Source organism: Polypterus senegalus, chromosome 15 (assembly GCF_016835505.1).
Source record: "Polypterus senegalus isolate Bchr_013 chromosome 15, ASM1683550v1, whole genome shotgun sequence".
Lineage (NCBI taxonomy): Eukaryota > Metazoa > Chordata > Cladistia > Polypteriformes > Polypteridae > Polypterus > Polypterus senegalus.
In genome coordinates, this window is record NC_053168.1 from 102,339,920 (window position 1) to 102,360,431 (window position 20,512).

The 20,512-nt window shown below is 38.2% G+C and overlaps 1 protein-coding gene and 1 long non-coding RNA gene across 10 annotated transcripts in view; one reads left to right on the top strand and one right to left on the bottom strand.

The window, feature by feature from the left end:
* adgrb1a (adhesion G protein-coupled receptor B1a) overlaps window positions 1-11,832 on the bottom strand; it is a 151,187-nt gene extending 139,355 nt beyond the window's left edge. For 3 of the 8 annotated variants that reach the window (XM_039736409.1, XM_039736408.1, XM_039736402.1), the window contains exon 1: window positions 11,221-11,831. The gene's annotated coding sequence lies outside the window, so the exon portion shown is untranslated. The other 5 variants (XM_039736403.1, XM_039736400.1, XM_039736407.1 and 2 more) reach the window with 4 other exon arrangements.
* LOC120515425 lies at window positions 5,341-14,103 on the top strand. 2 transcript variants are annotated; one of them, XR_005630656.1, is made up of 4 exons: window positions 5,341-5,531; window positions 5,622-5,857; window positions 6,670-6,770; window positions 13,749-14,103. It is a non-coding gene; the product is annotated as an uncharacterized LOC120515425 (long non-coding RNA). The 2 variants fall into 2 exon arrangements; XR_005630655.1 differs by having other exon boundaries at window positions 5,341-5,857.
* The last annotated feature ends 6,409 nt before the right edge of the window (window positions 14,104-20,512 follow it).

The window sequence follows — 20,512 nt, forward strand, 5'->3', positions numbered from 1 at the left end:
TTACCTTACAAGTCTATTTGGTAAAGGAATGCTGTATTCAAAGAATGATTATCCAACCACAAAATATATTTATTACTTCATGTACCCGGCTAAACCAGTTTATTTACAAATGTGTATATCTCTCTTACTTCTGTGTGATCTTACAGCAAAGTGACGTTTATGATAAGCACTATTTGGCACAAAATTAGGAAGCATACCATAATGCAAGCTTGATAAAATTAAACACAAATCATCTTCAGCAGATGAATACATATACAGTAGCTCATAAACAACAAGCAGGAACTGAAGTGAGAAGGTAAAACTCAAGCTTTCTTCATAATGATAAGTCATCTCTCAAAGAAAGAAATGATCCAAGACACCAAGATTTATGACACAAAAGTTAGAAGGCACACTGCCGGCCTTAAGTCTCACTTGGAGCCCCTCAGGAGCAAAGTCATTTGACGATGAAGAAAGCCTGTGACATTTGTAAGACAAATTATCCCTAACAGTAAATGTTACTTGTTCAATTTCATAAGAACAAAGAATCGATAGTTAATTGAGGGAGCACATTTTACACTTTCAAAAGAAAACCAGGTGGGGAAAAGCAATAGTGAAATAGATGCTAAAAGGCTACAGCAGACACACCATTAGCCAATTTCACCAACCCCAATGTGAGATTCAGGTTCTGCTGGGAGCCTATAGGAATACTGGGAATGTAAGGCAGGTCCATGAGGTCACTATTTCACATTTAATTTCCACTGTGATTTTAGAGAATTAATGCTAGGCAGGTATAACTGGCACTAGCAACAAAACTCAGACTTGAGGTCACAAACTGTATGTACAGCAGATACAGTACACTTTCAATAGCATCAGCACCTTGTTCACCAGCTTTGCATCTAAGAACTGCAGCAGTTCCTTGAAAGCTAAACTAACGGCTTTTAAAATATTAGAAAAAGATGCACAATGAAGAAACTGTATGTCAGTGGTTAGGTGGGACTTAGGGATAACCTGCTGTAAGGGGTTCAGCATTTACAGGACAGTGTGATGGAGCACAATATCATTCTTCACAAATGCCATTCAAATGTTTTGCTTCTTCAAACAGTGGCTGTAGACAACAAGAAATGGAAGGATGTAAGAGGTTTTACCAAGTAATATGCAGTAGTAGCCATTTTTATCAGCTTTAATGGTCTTTGGTTTGGTAAGGACAGAAGAGGGGTCTCTGTCAACCCATCTGCTTGTCTAAATAGCACAGCCTCTTACATTGTCTGCCATCTATTAGGCTGAACCGAAATGAATTCAAAAGAATACAGCAATGACTACAGCAACTGGTAACAATATAATACTAAAAGGAAATTGCTTCAGAAAACAGTCTCAATTTTTCAAAACAAATCAATATTGTGACCTTTTGGCCAGAGACTGAGAGATCTCAACAGTAAAGCAAATCCTGTATGTCAGTCCTGCTCTACTCAGACTTTTAGCTAACACAGTTGCTCAGCATGCAGTATCTATTTTTGAAAAAGTAAAAATAACTGAATCTCACAAATTATGCTCGTCAAAGAAAGCTGGAACATTGTAAATAAAAACAAACCAATGGAGATCATATCTCATTAATCATTAGTGGGGATGAAAGAATCAGGGGATGAATAGCATGAAGGTGGATTCAGGTGTTTAGGTTTTATCCCATATTAAAAATAAGATGAAGTGCAGGACTGAAAAAACTAGAGAATTATTCAAAATAATTACATAAAAAACAAATAAACAAAAAACAAAGGCACATTACAATGTCATATAATATATTAAATGTAATGTGACATTTTCCTCACAAATTGAAACTTCACTAAAGAAGCAAAACACAAATCTATGGGGCCAGCACTAGATCAAACTTAAAGCAAAATAAGGGGGTGCCATTGAGTTTTTTTCCCCTGCTATCCTGCCCTTAACTCTTTCACTGCCCCAATTGACTTTACTTGAAGTTTTTGTTTTTTTTTGCTCTGTTAAACATTAGTCTGCTTTGTTAAAATGTCTTTCTTGTCATAGCATGTGACTAAAGATTAACAGTTTGGTTTGAAGATGCCTTCAGATATCACATCTGTTCCTGTCAAAAGCAAACACAACTAGCAGAATCTGGCGAGCATTTAACTCATCGGTTGAGTTGCGTAATGGATCCTTAAACTCTTTATTTTATGATTATATTTACTGATTTTTTACATAAACTAGGTACACTTTAATCTCTTATTTGACCTTCAACATTTACTGAATTTCAATCTGTTGTCAGTTAAGAAGTCAGTTAAGGCTGAGGGGGCACCATTGTTGGGCAGCACTTAAGGCCTCAGTTGGTGTTGATTTGGCCCTGAATGTGGTATTATTTTTGAGCTCAGGTGTAAACCTGGGCTTTCAAGAGTAGGCATGCTCTAAGACTGTAATTTCACCATGTAGTTCTTTCTCATTATAAAAAAAAAAAAAAAAAGCCATATCCACAAAGGAGACACCCACGCTGAGATATGACTGCTGGATCCAGTTACTGTGATGAGGTAAAACTATTGTGGTGGGTGTTTTTAGAAAGAAAATGAATAAACCTTTAATCTTCATAAATTAGAAAATAGTCCTTGTCTGTTTTACTTAACAAAATAATATGTCTCTTTTTTGTCAAACTATTGGCAAAACCTGTTTAACATTTTCACGTTCCTAACTTGGTTGTGATGCCAACATTGCACATGACAACAACACTGATGCATTCTTTCATACACATATACCCGGAGAACAAAGAATCTGCCAAGGAAGAAACTTTGCACATAATGAAAATACAGAAATCTTACACAATACGTCAGTAGTGCTAAACTCTGTAAAACTGGGTTAACTGACACACAGATAGATAGATAGATAGATAGATAGATAGATAGATAGATAGATAGATAGATAGATAGATAGATAGATAGATAGATAGATAGATAGATAATTATGAGTGTCATTATGCTGCAGCTTTTTAAAGTCTTGTATGATCATCAGATGCACGTCTCTTCATCATCCACACTCTTCAATTAACTTCCATGCAGTAACCCAAGAATACACTAAAGTGAGGAATTAGGGTAATTTAAAAAATTCCCAATGCTTACAGTTTGAGATTAAAATGGATATTACTCTTTTCATCCATGTATTCATTATTGACCTCTTTAAATCCAGTATAAGATTGTAGGGACCCGAGCTTTACCCAACATCATCACGAGCTCACACTGGATAAAGTGGCACTAGAGTTTATGTCTTTCAACCTTAAAAAATTGAATTTCCCCCTCCACACCCATTCATGCTGGTTTAGCTGTTACCTTAGGCCTAATGTGAACCTTGAATTAGACATTTCACATGCATGACTTTGTTATTTTGTTTTCCTTGTCCTCACAGATATATTTATGCACAGCCCAACATGTAATTTCAGCATTGTTTTCCTAATAGTTCTCATAAAGAACTGCTGTTTTGCTGTTTCACCATTTAGCCTCCCAATGGTTACACTTAATGTTCAAACCTCAACTAACATTTGTTAATACCGTTTGCAGAATGTACTTCCAATGATCAACAAAACAGTGCTAGTGATACTAGAATTTTTCCTCAGGTGTTTTCTACAAGGTTTCAGGAATGCCAAAGGGGGTAAGGAGTACATCAGGTTAGCTAATTTGTATTTTCTATTGAATGAGGTGAAGTTATGTATTTAAATACATTCTTGTTTATCATGGTGTTGGAGAGTGGCACTGTGTAGCATGTCGGTAAGATATACAAATAAGAATTTCACAATACTCTGCACATGTGACACTCCTACTACTACTACTACTACAAGTGTAGACACGTGGCTGCGTGTGACGTACAGTGGACTGGCCTCTTGTTTTCCAGAATTGTTCTTCTATTTCTGTTTGTGCTCATTCTACCTCTTCCTGGAGAAAAAACAAGTCCAGGAAACAACAAATGGGACAATACAGTCAACTTGAAACAATCTGAAATAATAATAGCATTGTTTTTATTGATTCATCCATCTGTCCACCCATCCATGCCTGAATTACCTGCCTAGTAAGTTCATATGCTATAAAAATAACTATCATTAATTTCCATCCATTTTTTCATTTTGCTGTTTCCAATATATGATCTGCAGATAATAATAATAATAATAATAATAATAATAATAATAATAATAATAATAATAAATGCTTCAATTAAATTAATCCTTCAGTCCAATGTCAGTGCTCACTTTTCCAAATCATATTCCTGGGCACAACACCATTAATAGTTATGATAAAATTAATTCATTAAATAAATAAATAAATAATTAAAATTAATAAAATGTTTAATCCTCTCATCCATTTTCATTAGCCACTCATTTATTTCAAGACTGCATGTAAAATTACAATAATAATGCAAAATGGTGAAAGCCTAATTTTTAACAAAATTACACCACAGCTTATAAAACAGTGTGCTAGATGTCCTATAGAGTGGAATAACTTTGTTTCTTCCTCTTTGTTACTCTCCTGAAACAACATAGTGAGGCCCAAACACTGGGATGTCTGTATTTGTAAAATATGAATGGTTGGCCTCTAATCTCATAAGGAGAAGGGCATCGCTTGTACTGTCCATGGGTTATTTCAGCAGGAATGCTGCATGGCTGATCACCAGGCTCGCTCACCGAAAGCAGTAATGACATTTCATCTCATTATGTTTTTAACCAAAATTGCCTGCCAGTGTTTATCTAGAGAGAGAGTGGGCAATCAACCTACAAAACAGACGGACAGCCCTTACTGTCAGCAGACTCTAAACATGTCGCCTGCTCTCCACAAGTCTCGATGACAGCCTCATCTCTTTGCTTTGCTGTTCATACCCTCAAATAATACACACAACAACAAAACAAACAGAAGGGCTGGTGCATTTCCATCAAATTAAATTTAAGGTCCACCCCCCCCACTCTCCACCAAGTTCCAATGGCGCAAAATTCCATTTATAAACAGAAAAACAACAAACTGACATTCAGAAATTGCCCAGCTGATACTTTTGGCTTTTAACAATCTTTCTTTTTGCCCAAATGGCATTTGTGGCACTACTGTTGGCAGATAAATAGCAAAGGAGATTGTCAGAAAGCTGCATTTAATGGCTAAAATAATATGTTGCTAATATAATAAACATTAAAAATCCGTGTAAATACAATTATGCAAATTAAATAATGAAGAAGACAAGCATGAAATAAGCAGGGCAGCATTTCATCATCAACTGTCACAACATCGGCATGCATTTTCAAGAACCTGAACCTGGATGTCTCAGAGACACTCCTAAAACTGACAGCAACAGGAACCCCTCTCAAAGCACGTCCCGATCCCAATAAGCCAAGCAGTGGCTAGAGGTGGAAATAGGCTTCCATTTTGAACCTTAGCTTATCGACTGTCTTCTACATGGCCACATTAACTCCTAGACCAAAGGAACAGAATTAATGCTGCACAGACAGAAGCGGAGATGCAACATGGTTTGTATGCATGATACACAGGCTCAAGCGGATGTATTAAGGCATTGGCAGCGATGACGATGTGAGTGAATTTTTTGCAAGAAAATTTTAAATAAATATGGAGAGCCAAAGGGCACAGAGCAAGCTGATGAAGTATATTGTATTTACCCAGAATGTACAAATGGTGGCAAAGGAATAGGGAGGGAAAGACAGCTGATACATATGGCAAGACTTCAGCAAAAGAAGCATGATCTGTACAACCAGACGTGTTTACCTACACAGATGGAAGAGTGTCACCAAAACGCATACAGAAATCGAGGAAGACTAGTGCGGGAAATAAACAGGATCAAGATGTGCAAGCATGGGATTAACTACACCACACAGAGAAGTTGACGGAAATGCAGGCATGTAAGGGAAAGCATTTTGTTCATGTTTACCCCTTTGAACTTTAGTTATTATTGTGTAGCGATTTACTATAGTGCTTACTATGAACTGCTAGTTGTACAGTTATCTTATACAGCTATATTGGGTTATGAAAAGTAGGAGATAGAACAGCAAATATAGATGCAACTATATATATTAATGGGGACCAATTTGCAAATAAGGGAGAAACACAGGGAAATCTGTACTTGACAAAACAAAAAATGTACATCAGTACTTTATATGCATCAAAAAAGGATAAAGGCTGGGTTAATATCATACTAAAATAAACACATGGATGCCGCTAATTCTCAAGCAGTATCACTCATGTGGCACTTTGCCATGGCTGGACTGGGATCCTTTCATCTGCTAGTCTCGTTTATCTTTATAAAGAAAATAAGAAGCACCTTCTGATCGACATGCACGGTGACATGATAAGAAAATCCTCTCCTAACTTGCATGTGTATGTACACTGTGGCACATATGAATAGCTGTGACATTTATCATAAAGGACACATGCAAACTGCATACATTACTTATCCAGTCTTAATCTAAACTGCAGATATGACATTCCTCTGTGATCATTTAAGGTTTACCTTAAAGAATATGCATTTTACACTAGCTATGAATTTCTATTAAGAATGTTTTAATAGATAGATAGATAGATAGATAGATAGATAGATAGATAGATAGATAGATAGATAGATAGATAGATAGATAGATAGATAGATAGATAGATCCTAATGTTATCCTAAGGTTTTGACAAATGTTCACTGAACTGCGTTTGCCTTTCTTTGAAGTCCCTGCTGCAGCTTCACAGGAGGACTGACTGCTCTTCCCTCCTTTGGCTACAGATGATTCCGTTCCACTCCACTCTCAAAGGCAGCAGATCCACTGTAAGGTGAAACTCTTCTTACTGTTTCATAGAATGCATTTATGTTGCTTAAAATCTTTAGATGGCTATCGAAGAGTCGGGTTGTAGGATCGGTAAAGCGACTGGTTTGATTGTGCACCACGGTGAGGATGCAGCAGTGCCAAATAAGCTTGTTTTGGTGAAGAGTTACAACATGTGATTCTTATTCAGATATAGGAAATAACGTCCTCCTCACACATTTATTTGATCGAAGTCTGCCTTATACTGTGCCATCCTCCGAATTTAAGTACAGCTGTAGGTTGGAAAGATTTATTTTATTATCTATTTTTCATTTGTTTTTCAGAAGCTCGCCGAGTGTAGGTGACAGTTCAAATGTTGGGATGAGAAACGACTTGCCTACAGGATCCCCCTAAGCAAAAATCAATAAATAGTCTGCATTTTCAGCTTTCGTTTGTGCTTGAGTCACTCGCCTCACTCTTTTATTTCCTTCAATCAACACTTCCTACTACATCCACTACACCATTAGTTCTCTGCGCTTTTCACTTATTTTAGAAGTTAAATTATGGAAATAGAAAGCATTATGTGAAATAAATTATATTCGTGAGAGCTACTGATAATCTTGCAGTAACCATTAACTTTAACTTCTTGTTATCCCAAAGACTGCGAATCTGCTGAGATTTAAAAGTATATTTTAAGAAATCCGAATTTTCTTCAGCAGGAAGAACAGACGTCTGTAGGAAATATTACAAAGTAAATCAAAGTCCTTAAAGCAATCAGTGTTACAACTCCGTCTTTCCTGGTAAAATGTTAAACGTCGGGACAAACACTTTAAGGAGGTCGTTTTTGTAGTGAAAAAGTCTGAATTACTAGAAAGTCGACCTGAGAGAAAAAGTTTCGTCAAGACTGAATGACCGAGTTTTATTGAGTCTGGCTGATGGCGGGCACAACTCTTACTGAAAATATGTTTAGAAAGGTATATACATATACAATAAGAAGATGTGATCAATAATGATATGCAGTGACTTTTAAAGATCGCTTTGCACTGCAGGCTTATTAGAATCTGCAGATGTGAGGCATGTAAAACTGAATCTTGCGTTTCATGTGTTCTGTTGAATAAGTCAATACAGTTATTTATCGTCTATATATGTAATTATTTCTTATTTCAAGTCTTAAGTAACTAACTGCAGTTTTGAGTGCCAATGTATCCCCAAATAGTCATTGTCCATTAGAGAATAACTAATCAGGGAGATAAGTTTTCTTAAATATATATTTCGCGTGAATACAGGCTTCAAACCAAACTGAAATTAAACAAAGAATTGAAGGGAGTTCCTTAGCTGAAATGAAATCGAGATTTTTTCTTTTTCAGCAAACACATCTACGTATTTCATTCAATCTCCATTTATTTGTTACACACGCAAGTAGAACCGCAACTCTTCCTCACTGTCATCAAAACGAGAAACAACATTTAATTCACACAATTGAAATACATCACGCCATGCTCAGCCAAAATAGATGTTTATTTTTACTATTATTATTATTATTATTATTATTATTATTTTATTTCCATTGGTAGCGCTAGATTTTGGTAATTTTTGGTAAACCTTCAGCGCTAATAAAAGTATCGTTGCGTCAGGTGGCACGCCTTTAATGGCGAAATTCAAGATATTTCTGATTATTCAAGAAAATTATAATTGGTAAATCCTTACGCTTAGTTTGTTACTTAAAGCACTCAAGCCAAATAAACAAAAGTTTTATATAATTAAAGAATTATATAAAAGAATCCATTAAGTGCAGTCGCAGGTGGGCTATTAGACAATTTAAACCGTTTGGAGTATGTAAGTACTCCATAGAAACGGGGGCTTTGGCACATTCTTTCAGGTTGCCAAGCAGTAGTCGTCATCAGCCATGTCTGTTACAAGTATTTGCTACTGTAAGTTTTTTAGTTAGTAAAATAACATACAAATTGTTCATTTTGAGTAGGTGATAATGCACGCTAAACAAAAGAAAAAATAATAAATTAAAATCATGCTACTTGAATTGAATAATACTTGTCCAAAGTCGGTCATAGTGAAGATGGGACCGTAATACGACATATTTCCCAGAAACCTAATGAAACAAAAACATTACTTTCTAGTCGTGATTAAATATATATATTTTAACCTTATCTGTATATACTTCACAGTTTATCTTCCAAATTATTGAAACAGCAGATCTAAAATTAAATATATTATATGGCCGTTAGTATGTAATGGTGTTTGTATCTATATTATTAATGTCTTTTAATTCATTCTTAATAAGAAAAATATGTATGACATGCCATGTCTCAAGAATATTTCACTAATTGTTACTTAGCATCAAGGCAGAATGTTTGATTGGATGAGTTCCTGTCGTTGTCACTGCTCCTGAATTAGGTCTGCGTCTATAGAAGAAACATCGGTCATTTTAAAGCCATTTACTTGCTGTCGCGTAACTGGACTCATTACCACTCCTAAGCTGCATTATCTTTACGAAGAGAAATATTCTGCGTTTCCAGACCTCCCCCTACAGAGAGAGAAAAGAAACAGCAGTGCGGAGACGAAATGGGAGCGACGGAAGTAAAGGAAGGAATAAATAGGAGGGAGGGGTGAGAGAGAGAGAGCGAGAGAGAAAGAGAGAGAGAGAGAGAGAGAAGAAGAAGAAGAAGAAGAAGAAGAAGAAGAAGCCAATCGAAAGCTCATATAGCCTAACAACAGCCAATAATGTGCAAGGTGCAAAAAATAAATACAATTAAATTAATAAATTAGAAAACATGGACGACAGAAACGGAGTAGAGAAATAAAGGCAATGAGATTGACTGCGTTGTCTTGCTTAGAAAAGTTACTTACTTTCACAGACACGGCTCGGAGCTTCCATCCGAAGCGCCCACGCGTAACTTCCTCCTACCCTTCGTAGGAGTTTCATCACTGTCACTAATACGTGTGCCAAAACTGAAAACATCGAGCCTCCTCATTAGGCTACCACATTCCTACTCATTCCTTAAAGTAAGAAGACGACAAATACACTTAACTTATATAGCGCTTTTTTCATACTCACAAGACAAGGCACAAAAGTCACATTGGACCGTAAAAATGTATTCGATCAGGCTATGGCTAAGCTGGCGTTTTAACAGTATAGTCGATCCATCTATTTCCTTAACCAATACAATAGATGTTATGACAATGAGACTGTGAGACTTAATCCAAGTGAAAGATTGCGGGGTTTAACCTGGCAGCATCGAATATGCGGCAGGAGCCAGTCCTTTACAGTTGCCCTGTTGAGTCGTACACTCAGTTTTTACTTGATTTGAACCCATGTAATTCAGTTTTAGGGTAGCAGGGAACGGCATTCGTTCGTTTTAATGGCATTAATCAGGAGAAGGTGAATAAGATTAAGCAAAAAAAATAAACTAACGAGAAAGAAAAAGTAAAGCGATTTCGTGCAAAAGCTTTTGTGAACGGAAACAGGGAGTGATGTTCCTCCTAATGAAGCTATTGCACAGTTGTTTTTTTTCCCCACGGACAAAACCTTTTTGTGGTATTTCACCTGATTGATCATTTTATATCCAAAAGAGCAGAAAACAACTATGATATGACCATTTTCACGTTATTGTTTTATACAATCCTTTGGAATTGGATTAGAAGTTCAGAGTTGAGGCGCGATTTAAAACAAACCCCCAAAGTCATGCACCGTGTTACTAACCGCACACACAGATTCGGTGTAGCCCCTTCTCTGTGAGGTGATGCCAGATTCCACTATGAAAGCAAAGTGCGTACTTTTATTGCACATGTCGCGGGATATTTCTTTCTTTCTTTCTTTCTTTCTTTCTTTCTTTCTTTCTTTCTTTCTTTCCACAAACAGAACATTACTTACTGCAAAATGAACAGCGCAGTGACGCAGTGGTTGGCGCTGCTGCTTGACGGGTGACCTCGGTTATATTCCGTCAATACTTGTAATGGTTTTGCACATTCTCCCAGTTGCATGCAAGGATCTTCTAAGGGTTCTCCATTTTCCTTCCACATCCTACAGACATAGTCTAGACTGGCTTCTGAAGTGCCTACGTTCACTGAGGTAATTGTAATTGTACGCTTTTAAACGGGCACTGCGATTAAGTGCCGGCTCGTATATGGTCGATTCCTCTTTTGCGCAAGATGTTGGAGGAATCGTAAATGGCTCAATGCGACCATGTACTCGAATAACCAATGCGGCGAAAGTCAAGTATTGAGTCACTAGTTGTAAATCTCCCGTTAATAGTTCAAACACAGCCTGGCATTTCTTGACAACTGGGGGGGGGATTCGGAATTTTCCAGTGCAGTGCCTTCAGACTCTAATCCCATTCCACTCAAGAATACGAAAGTTTCCCCACACATCTTATTACTCCTTTATACCAATATAAAAGATGTTTCGGACACACTACGGTTACTAACAACTGAATGAACGAAGTTTCCACTAAATTACCTACCTGCATAAAGTTGAAATGCTCGCTCCTAAAACGTACTCCTTCAGAGCGCCGGGTAAATCCTCAAAACAGATCCATCGTACTTTAAAATAAAGTCTGCTGTTTAAGATATCTTCCACCCAAGCAAAAGTAACGTTTAAATATTATGAAGTCTTTGTCAATTCAAAGAGGAATAAATAAACAGAAGAATAAAAATATGCCCATCGATTTTTATAAAAGAACAGTTTCGTTTGCGTATCCCAAGTTAAATGTCACTTTGCAAATCCACAGAAAAATACAGAGCAAATACGATCCCAGGTACGTAAATGTCTTTAAAACAGGATCTCTGAGCTAGTTTTGAAATGAAGCAGCTTTCGTTCAAAAGGTATTGGCAACTACGATCCAACGAAATACTGTTGAAGCTTAACTCCGTTCACCGTAATTTTATTCCGATCTTTTCGCGTACAGTGACCACAGCTCAACGGTGAATTTTCTTCTCCTGGCGCGCTACTTCAGCTACTTGTCCTCCTCAGTCTCGGCGCTCTTCTGTCTGTTCGCAGAAACAGGATCCAGTCTTTGTAGCCGGCGGCTTCATCACAAAACCATATATCCAGGAGCCCCCCCTCTTCCTCCCAGAGCTGTGCGTGGATCGCAGAGCGGAGTCAATGAGAATGAAGGGGGGCTGATGAGGGAGAGAGGGGTGGAGATAGAGACACAGAGAGCAAGATAAAACACACACATACATACACGAGAGAGCGTGACGAAGAGCCACCATCACTTATGAACGAGTAAGGTAGAAATAACTTGAGGGTGACGTATAGTTTAGCTATGCCTGAGTGGTAAAAGTGGTAATTATGACTTGGGGTTCATGTGGAGATAAAGGGGCAAGGAAAAGTGTGTCTCCATAACCTGTAGTTTACACAAAAGAAGAATGTGAGTGACAGAAAGCGACGTCAGGTACTTAGGGATGTCCCGAAGAAGACCGCGAGGGTAAAGCACCTGGAGGAATGGTCGAATAAGGCACTGGCTGTTGAAAACGCATGGCAAGGGGGACTAAATACAAGATCTTGGAAAACGTAACGAGAGGCGTCCCGACGAGGAGCTGAACGCATGAGTTGAAAACCAGCTCAGAAACAGAGATGGATGGCAAAACAGAGGTGAAATAAAGAGAAGGAGAATAACACCGAAACATTTGCTCAAAATTGCCAACAACTCGCGACACTGATATTTAAGATAGTAGCCTTGAACAGCTTCCTTTATCAAGAATAAAGGATGCTTTTTCGTCACTCTTAGCGGCTTTTTAAAAATACGTAACCCCATGCTATCTATCTATCTATCTATCTATCTATCTATCTATCTATCTATCTATCTATCTATCTATCTATCTATCTATCTATCTATCTATCTATCTATCTATCTATCTATCTAAGCTTATAATGTGGCTTATAATGTTAAATACTTGCGCATTGAGGATACTCCTAACCTAGGGCTATGTTTAGGAATGTCTTTTGAGGAAATCTTGTAGATACCATGTCAACCATGGCACAAATGGCATCGGCAGCCGCAGGCGCTTTCAAGACGCGGAGAAGATGCTGCCCCACATCTGTGAACAAATGTATTATGATATGATGGGAGAGATCCGAAATAATCACATCAGTCCCCAAACAGGCAAATAGTAATTGTAGCCGGAATATCTGGAAGAAGGGCAGGAATGGGCTTGCCTGAAAAATTAGTCAAGTTAAGCAGAGGTTAATTTGAAGTGAAAGGCATTCAGCTACTTCTCTATGACCGTTCTTTCTGGGCGTACGAAAATATCCCTGGCCATTTGTCTACCATTAAAACAGTGAGGCGTTTATCATTTGTGACACCCCAGGAGAAAAGTTCTGTGGTATAAGAAGCAGTACGCGGAGATTGTTTTATCGCTAACTTCTGGAGGTATTTATTGACATCTCTTCTTATTATTTAAAATCTTTCAACGTTTCTCTTTATCCCCACCGCTGTCATTTTTAATGCCTTGTTTTCATTATGTAGCTGTCCGCGAAGTAGTTAATAATCTTTATTTAAGTTGGGTGAATTTGGTTTTTGTCACGTAAGCGTCTTGTGTTTTTGCCTTATTCGGTACTCCAGGAGTGGAGGCGCGACAGCTGCGAGGCGGGGTGAGAAGAACCCGGGGTGCGGGGGAGCCGTGCGTAGGGGGGATGCGGAGGTGGCTCTCGGCCTCCCTCTGTCGCAAGTTCTGTAGGCGCTCATCACAAGAAAAAAAATCTCACAAACCGCCGGAACATGGCCATATTGGAAATAGTTTCCAGTGATGCGCTTTCCCAGCGTCATCAAAGAAATGACATATTCTGGAAATTCTCACATTTCCTCAGCGATTATTCCGACCGTCCAGGTTTACGTGAATGTCTTACTTAAGCTATTTATTTTCAGCTTTTAACAATAGTCGGCACTGTTGAACACAGAGCACAGCATCACATACACACACATAAGAACGCACTTTGTATGCTTTTACAAAGACACGAACCGCTCTGACTTGTTGCTTGTCTTTGCAGATCGCGCCTGAGGAGACAGTAGAAGGTAAAACAACACCACAGCACCGCCGCCACGGCGGGTGTAAATTTGCAACGAAGCTCGTTATCATCTAAAGAAGACTCCTTCTTAAACTGCTTATATGAAGCTCCCGGCAATACATGGTTATCCAGGTTGCGATACATTATTTGAAAACACGATTTACGCCGAGCGGTTCAGACCCCGTTCTTCGTGACAACAGTTGCCAGATGACTGTCAACAACTCATTTCATGTGTCAAGGTAACAGGAGTGGGACCCGCCTCCACAGAAATTACACGTTAATACTGTAATGATTCCTTTGTAACCTTTGCGCGCTGCTTCAGATAATGACTCATAAGCGCAGTACTATTTCAATGCGGTTTAAATGACTGGGGATTGCTTTTACTATATATGGGGACGTTGTTTAATTTTGCATTTTTTACCGATAGTTTACTCAGAAAATTAAAGATTAGTTCTGTTGTTTATCAAAGTGACTGCATGCCTGTTGCTAGTAATAATGAATTCCTTTCTCTAAAAACTACCTTAATTTAAGGTATTATTTGTAATCCAGTAACGTTTATGATATAATACACCATGTTTATAATCCTAAATAAAATTATTTCTGCTTTAACATGAACAATGAACAAGTAATTTGTTTCTTAAACTTTGGTCCACACAGTTAGTGGTAACATTTTAGTTTAGCTACTGCAAAAACATCTCTTACTAATGTATTGTTACGTAGCAAAGCTTTATCACAGGCAGTTTTTGGTCTTCCTAACACTCATAAAGTATCAGTAAAGCAGATATTTATCTCTGCAATGTGGCTTACTAAAATGATTTCTCTTTACAATGTCCAGAGTTGGTTTAAGTGAGACATATGCCTGTTCATATTGCCTACTTCAGTATAAAATCTGTGAATCTTTTATATTCGTAAGTCATTTTGCAAATGCTGCGGTGGGCTGGCACCCTGCCCAGGATTGGTTCCTGCCTTGTGACCTGTGTTGGCTGGGATTGGCTCCAGCAGACCCCCGTGACCCTGTGTTCGGATTCAGCGGGTTGGAAAATGGATGGATGGATGGATGGATTTTGCCAATGTATCAAAGACTTAAGATGTCACACTGTGCACTGTACAGAGCTGAATAACCACTTTATTAACCCTAACCCTAGGCATTTTGAAGACTAAAAGTACCCTTTTTCAAGATGTTTTTACATACAGGCAGGGCCATCTTAATGCATGGGCACAAGGACTATAGGGACCCACAATGCCTATATATGTTTCTGTTTTGCTATGAAAACAGGGCCCCAGCACACTGCTCCACCCTGGGGCCTATGATGCTGTTAAGACGGTGCTGCATACCAGTATAGGAGTAATAGGTGCATTGTTGCAGTACCTAAAGTAAACTGTTACCTACAGCATATAGTTTTGCTCATTCACAAAGCTTAGGTTCTGATTGATTTCCAGACTAAAATGTCTTCCTGTGTATGTTTGGCCATGAAGGCACATCTGGTGTTCAGATAGATTTCATCCAGGAAATAACACTTCCACTATCTTTTTAAGAATTGAAATTAATTTAATTACCAACTCTATATTGTTTGTGTTCACACTGATGCATTTTGCAACAGAACGATGTCCTGAAAAGACTGATTCCTGACTTTCACCTGTTGCTGCCAGTATTAGTGAAGTAGATCTGACTGACTGGAAGTCAGTTTTTGGAAAAAAGGATCAGAAAAAAAATGGAAGGAACTATATACACCAGGGCAGTGTTTGTCAACCACTGGGTTGCGACCCACTTTTGGGGGCTGTGTGTGGTGAGTTGCTATTGTTTACAATGGCAATGGGTTGCGAAGTGGGTCGCAATGATCATGCCCAATACTCTCCCCACTCGGATAATCGCTTTTGAATCGTCAGGCCAGCAATGGCCTAGCAATGGATTGTGCAGATTGTGCAAAGCACAAGGCCTATGAGCTTGGGGCCCCACTCAGAGCCATATAGATTTAAAAAAAAAAAATTAATAACTTAAATAAAACAACCATTCTCAATGCAGTGGCTTCAACATTCAATTTCTTGTTACCATCAACTCTGACCTCGATGGCTGATGACAAATTGTATGCGGCTACTGATCTTCTCGTTGAAAGCTATAGAACCGACACTTCACCTCTGTTTTGCACTCAATTGTTGTCATTTCATGCATGTTTTCAATCCATCCTGTCAACCAAGTTGACTGTTTTTGAAGTAGCTGTACGGTTGCTGGTAGATCACTGTGCACTATTGTCTACTTTCAGTGACGTGTGCACGGCTTATATGTTACTGCTGACAATACCTGTGACTGTTGCTTCATGTGAACAATCGTTCTCCAAGTTAAAACCCATCAAAAATGACCTCAGAGGCACCATGTCGCAAGACAGACTTAATGGCTTGGCTGTACTCTCAATGAACATTGTTGAGACTTTTGTGTAACAGAAAGCACACAATCAAGTATTTTAAGGTACGAGTGATATTAGAAGTAATATGATTTGTGTCTTGTCAGTCAGTTCCACCTTGTAAGCTTTAACAGTTTAACTAATCTGTAATCTGTTTTTATTGTGTACTTTAGTATGGCTTCTGAGCATTAGTGTCACTACTGTGAGAATTAAGTGTCACCACTTTTTAATGTTCATTTTCTCAGAATGCCTGTAAAACAGGTCAATTGTGTAGTAGTATCCTGTCAGCCAGTGTTGTTTTAATTTGTTACAAATTGAAATTACTTAATTTTATAGCACAGAACAGTTTCTATGTAGTAGCTTATGTTATATTTTAATAAATTCTTTCACAAAGTTGTCTTGAAAAAGTAAGCGGGTCCACATTTTACATAGCCATATGTATTATGTACTACTACCCACAACTCCCACATTCCATTCCCAAAATTTATTTTATTTTTTCTAACTTACAGCGGCTGTAATAAACAAATTTCATTTAGTGAGCTGGTTTGCTTGTCACCAGTGTGTGATAGTGATGCGGTCACGGACTCTGCCGCCCAGTGGATCCCTAGAATGTAGTTGCAAATAAATTACTTAGAGTTATCCTAGACAGGAGGCCCACCTCAGGGCGCTGGCTGTGCTACTGCATCAAGCACTGGTGATTTGATGTCTGTCCTTGATTTGTCACTCCCACTCTGCCAATTGGGCTCAATTGCACCAAGGTGCCGCTCTAATGATAGTGCTTGAGTGACCAAGGGGAGTCCCTTCTGTTGTTTTTTTGCGAAAATACTTTCATGGGACAATGTGGGTCACGGTTCCAGAAAGGTTGAGAAACTATACTCTAGCCTCGTAATGGCTGTTAAATGAAAAATTCTTGTAATAATCACAGATAAAAGTATTAGATAATGCGTCAACTAATGAAATAAATAAGCAAATGAATACATAAAAAAATAAGCAAACAAATAAATAAATCCTTGGACCATCTCCCTATCCAGGATTTGTTGTTGCCTTGCAGCCAGCACTGTCCGGATGGACCCTGTCCCCTTGCAATAATGAATTGGTTTAAGAAGGTTTAAAAATGCTATATTTATGTTATAAAAATGTCTCTAGGCTGAACATCTATACTATTCTTTTTACATTCTTTGTTATTGATTTTAATTTGAAGCAAATAACATTCCATGTTATCAAGTCAAACTTAACAAACTACAATTCAACCCACAGCCAAGAGAAAGAGAGGACAGCCACCAACCACAACAAATCTTTAAAAGTAGCAAGAAAGGAAGGGTATCCTTTTCCCGATATAGAAGCTTGTTCTAAAATGTTGTTGATTAGATCCTGCTGTAGCAGTGCTACTACAATTTGAATCTGCAACTCCCAGCAGTGGCTCTGATTGGTCTTCTGCTGAGGGTACAGGAGCTGTTGGGGTCAAAAGATGGCAGTGCGGCTTTTAAAAAGGGGGCCGGTGACCAAAAGAAAAAAGGGAGTTTTATGTAATTTGTCTTTCAAGTTCCTGTCTCTCTGCCTGCCTTCTGTTGGGTTACCTGTACTTATTCATTTTGTCCTGGATTGTTTCGTGGTTGGGGTCTGGATTGTCTGCCGTCTGCCTGTGTACATGAGGACTGTAAGTGGATTCATGGCCATCCTGCGAAGAAAGGAGTGCTCCTGAACCCGTTCACCCGTCTTCACCATTTCAGGAACTAGCGGTAGGACTATATTTACATTCCTATTCAACGTGCGGATCTCTGGACTATCTATTTTCATCATTTCATTTCATCCGTTGCTGTTTATCATGGACTTTACTATGTGTGTTTTGTTTGTGCTTTGTGTATTTAATGTATAGTCGCCGTAATGGGAACAGGAGTGGTATAGTTGTTTTCATTTATTTCATTTGTTTTCATTACATTCTTTAATTGTTGTTTGATTATTAGTTTGCTTTGTTTTTGTCTCTGTTTGTGAGTGTGTGCAGGTTGGACCAAGGCTGGGTACGTCCCTGGAATCTCCACCATAAAAATAAATAAATCACTGACTTCTTGACGGTGTGAATCTTAGCGGCACCAGACTGATAAACTGTCATATTTTAAGAAAAGTTTTGAATAGATCATCGGATTAAGAATTCGATTTTTTTCCCAATTATAAATAGTATATAATATCAGTTACCCCCTGATTTAAAAGATGTGGGCTAGGATTCTTCCAGTTAAATAAGACAAGTCTATATGCCGATAGTGAAGTAAAGGTAATTACAGTTTGTTTGTCCTTCTCTACTTTAATTCCATCTGGAAGTCCACCAAACATGGCTACTAATGGGTTAGGAGTGATTGTGACACAAGGGCTGTCTGATAGGAATTCAAAGATTTTTGTCCAGAATGATGTTAGTTTGTTGCATATAAAGAACATGAAGTCCAGTGAGGCTGGAGTTCGACTACAACATTCACTGATTGACTCTTGCCCTGGATACATTCTGGACAATTTTAACCTGAGATAAATGTGCTCAATAAAAGATTTAAAGTTGAATGATTGAGTCCTTTGCATATATGGAGCTGGAGTTTATTCAATGCATTCTTAAAAATAATGGTTGTAAAATGGCAGTTAACTGGGTTTTAAGGTTCCTCACTGAGCTCTTGATAAAGAAACATTTAATTCTGAGAGGGGGTTCTTCACATCTGAAATTTCTTGGGCTTTGAATAAGTTTCTAATATGTGGACTAAACAGAAATCTTTAATTAGAAAAGGCGACGTAGCAGAAGACTGATGGAGCAAAAAAACCTGAACTTGCGCTGAGTTTTGTAGGTAGCAAGAGTCCTACTAGAATAACGAGCCCATTGTTTTTTCACAAATCTGTTATCATCTATTCACAGTTATATTTGGAGCCTGTCATGGACCTAAATGAAAGTTTCTTTCTGTACACTTCATGTGGATGGCTCTTTATGAAACTAAAACTGATTCCTCTATGGCAGAACTCTGTATAACCACTCTGGTACATTCAGTTTTAGGTGTGCTTGGACCATATACTAAAAAAATGAAAAAGCATATCTAATTACACCTATTTAATTGTGTGACAATATCAAATCTTTAGATATTTAAATGTAAATTTTTCAGCCAGACTCTAGGCAGAAGAGGCGGGTCTAGCTGCATGAACACTGGAAGTGATGTCATCAGTGTTAAAGCTGTCAATCATCTGGTCTGTATTGGAGAAAGAGTTATCTATCTATCTATCTATCTATCTATCTATCTATCTATCTATCTATCTATCTATCTATCTATCTATCTATCCTTTATATAATAATAAATCTGACAAAATGTATTTTATAATGCTTTGACAGCAAGCACAAACACAATGTATTTAATAAAATAATCACTCACTGATTCATGCTGCAATTTTCCAAACCATCTCTTCTGCAGTAGTAAACCATATTGAGGCAGCAGTTTGAACATGGCAGAAATCAGTCCAGGGAAAGATAACAGTTCATTGCAAGGCAAACTGTGATCTTGCCAGTTTAGATTTACTACTATTACCCTAAAGGGTTTGGGCAGAGTGGTGGCTCTGAGGCTAGGGATCTGTGCTGGCAATTGAAAGGTTGCCAGTTCATATCCTGTAAAACGCTAAAAGTGACTCTACTCTGTTGGGCCCTGGAGCAAGGCCCTTAACATCTGTCCTGGGTATGACATTAATCTGCATTAAGCCCTGCATGTAGGCCCTCCAACCTGCAGGGAGAAGCCAGGTGGTTAGTGGCCACCCTAAAAAACCTCACACTGTTCCACTACATCTGAACTAGTGTGGTGCTGAGGTGTCACCCATTCCATGACTAGGACCCTGAGTTGGTTTGTCATGTGATGGGTGCAGCAATGCGCTGTAATAGCGCATGCTCCTAAACTAAAGGGTTTGTCTTAATACTTAAACATATCAGCAAAGGTTTGAACATGTAAACACCCCATTGAGAAAGCTAAATGCATTTAGAGGAGTGAGCTACAGAAAGCTGTGATACAAGCTTTGGAAGCCTCAGACCTTGCACTCCCATCCCTGTGAATTTTTAAACTTGGATTAATGTCTTTACACAGAAAGCATGATCGAGTACAATGACCCATGAAGTTTATAATCCTTGAGAGATGGCTGCTGAGCAGACAAGTTTGAATTGTCCTTTCAAAGTATTTCTGTTTTCATTACACAGCGGAGTTCACAGAAATGTATAAAAACATTGGCACCTGTCAAAAGAATACAAAAAAAAAAAACACAAAAGGTAAGCACTTATTTGCCTAGTAATAGCGTTAACCTGCTCTTCAGAGAGCACTTTTACACTGACGAATGAACCTTTTT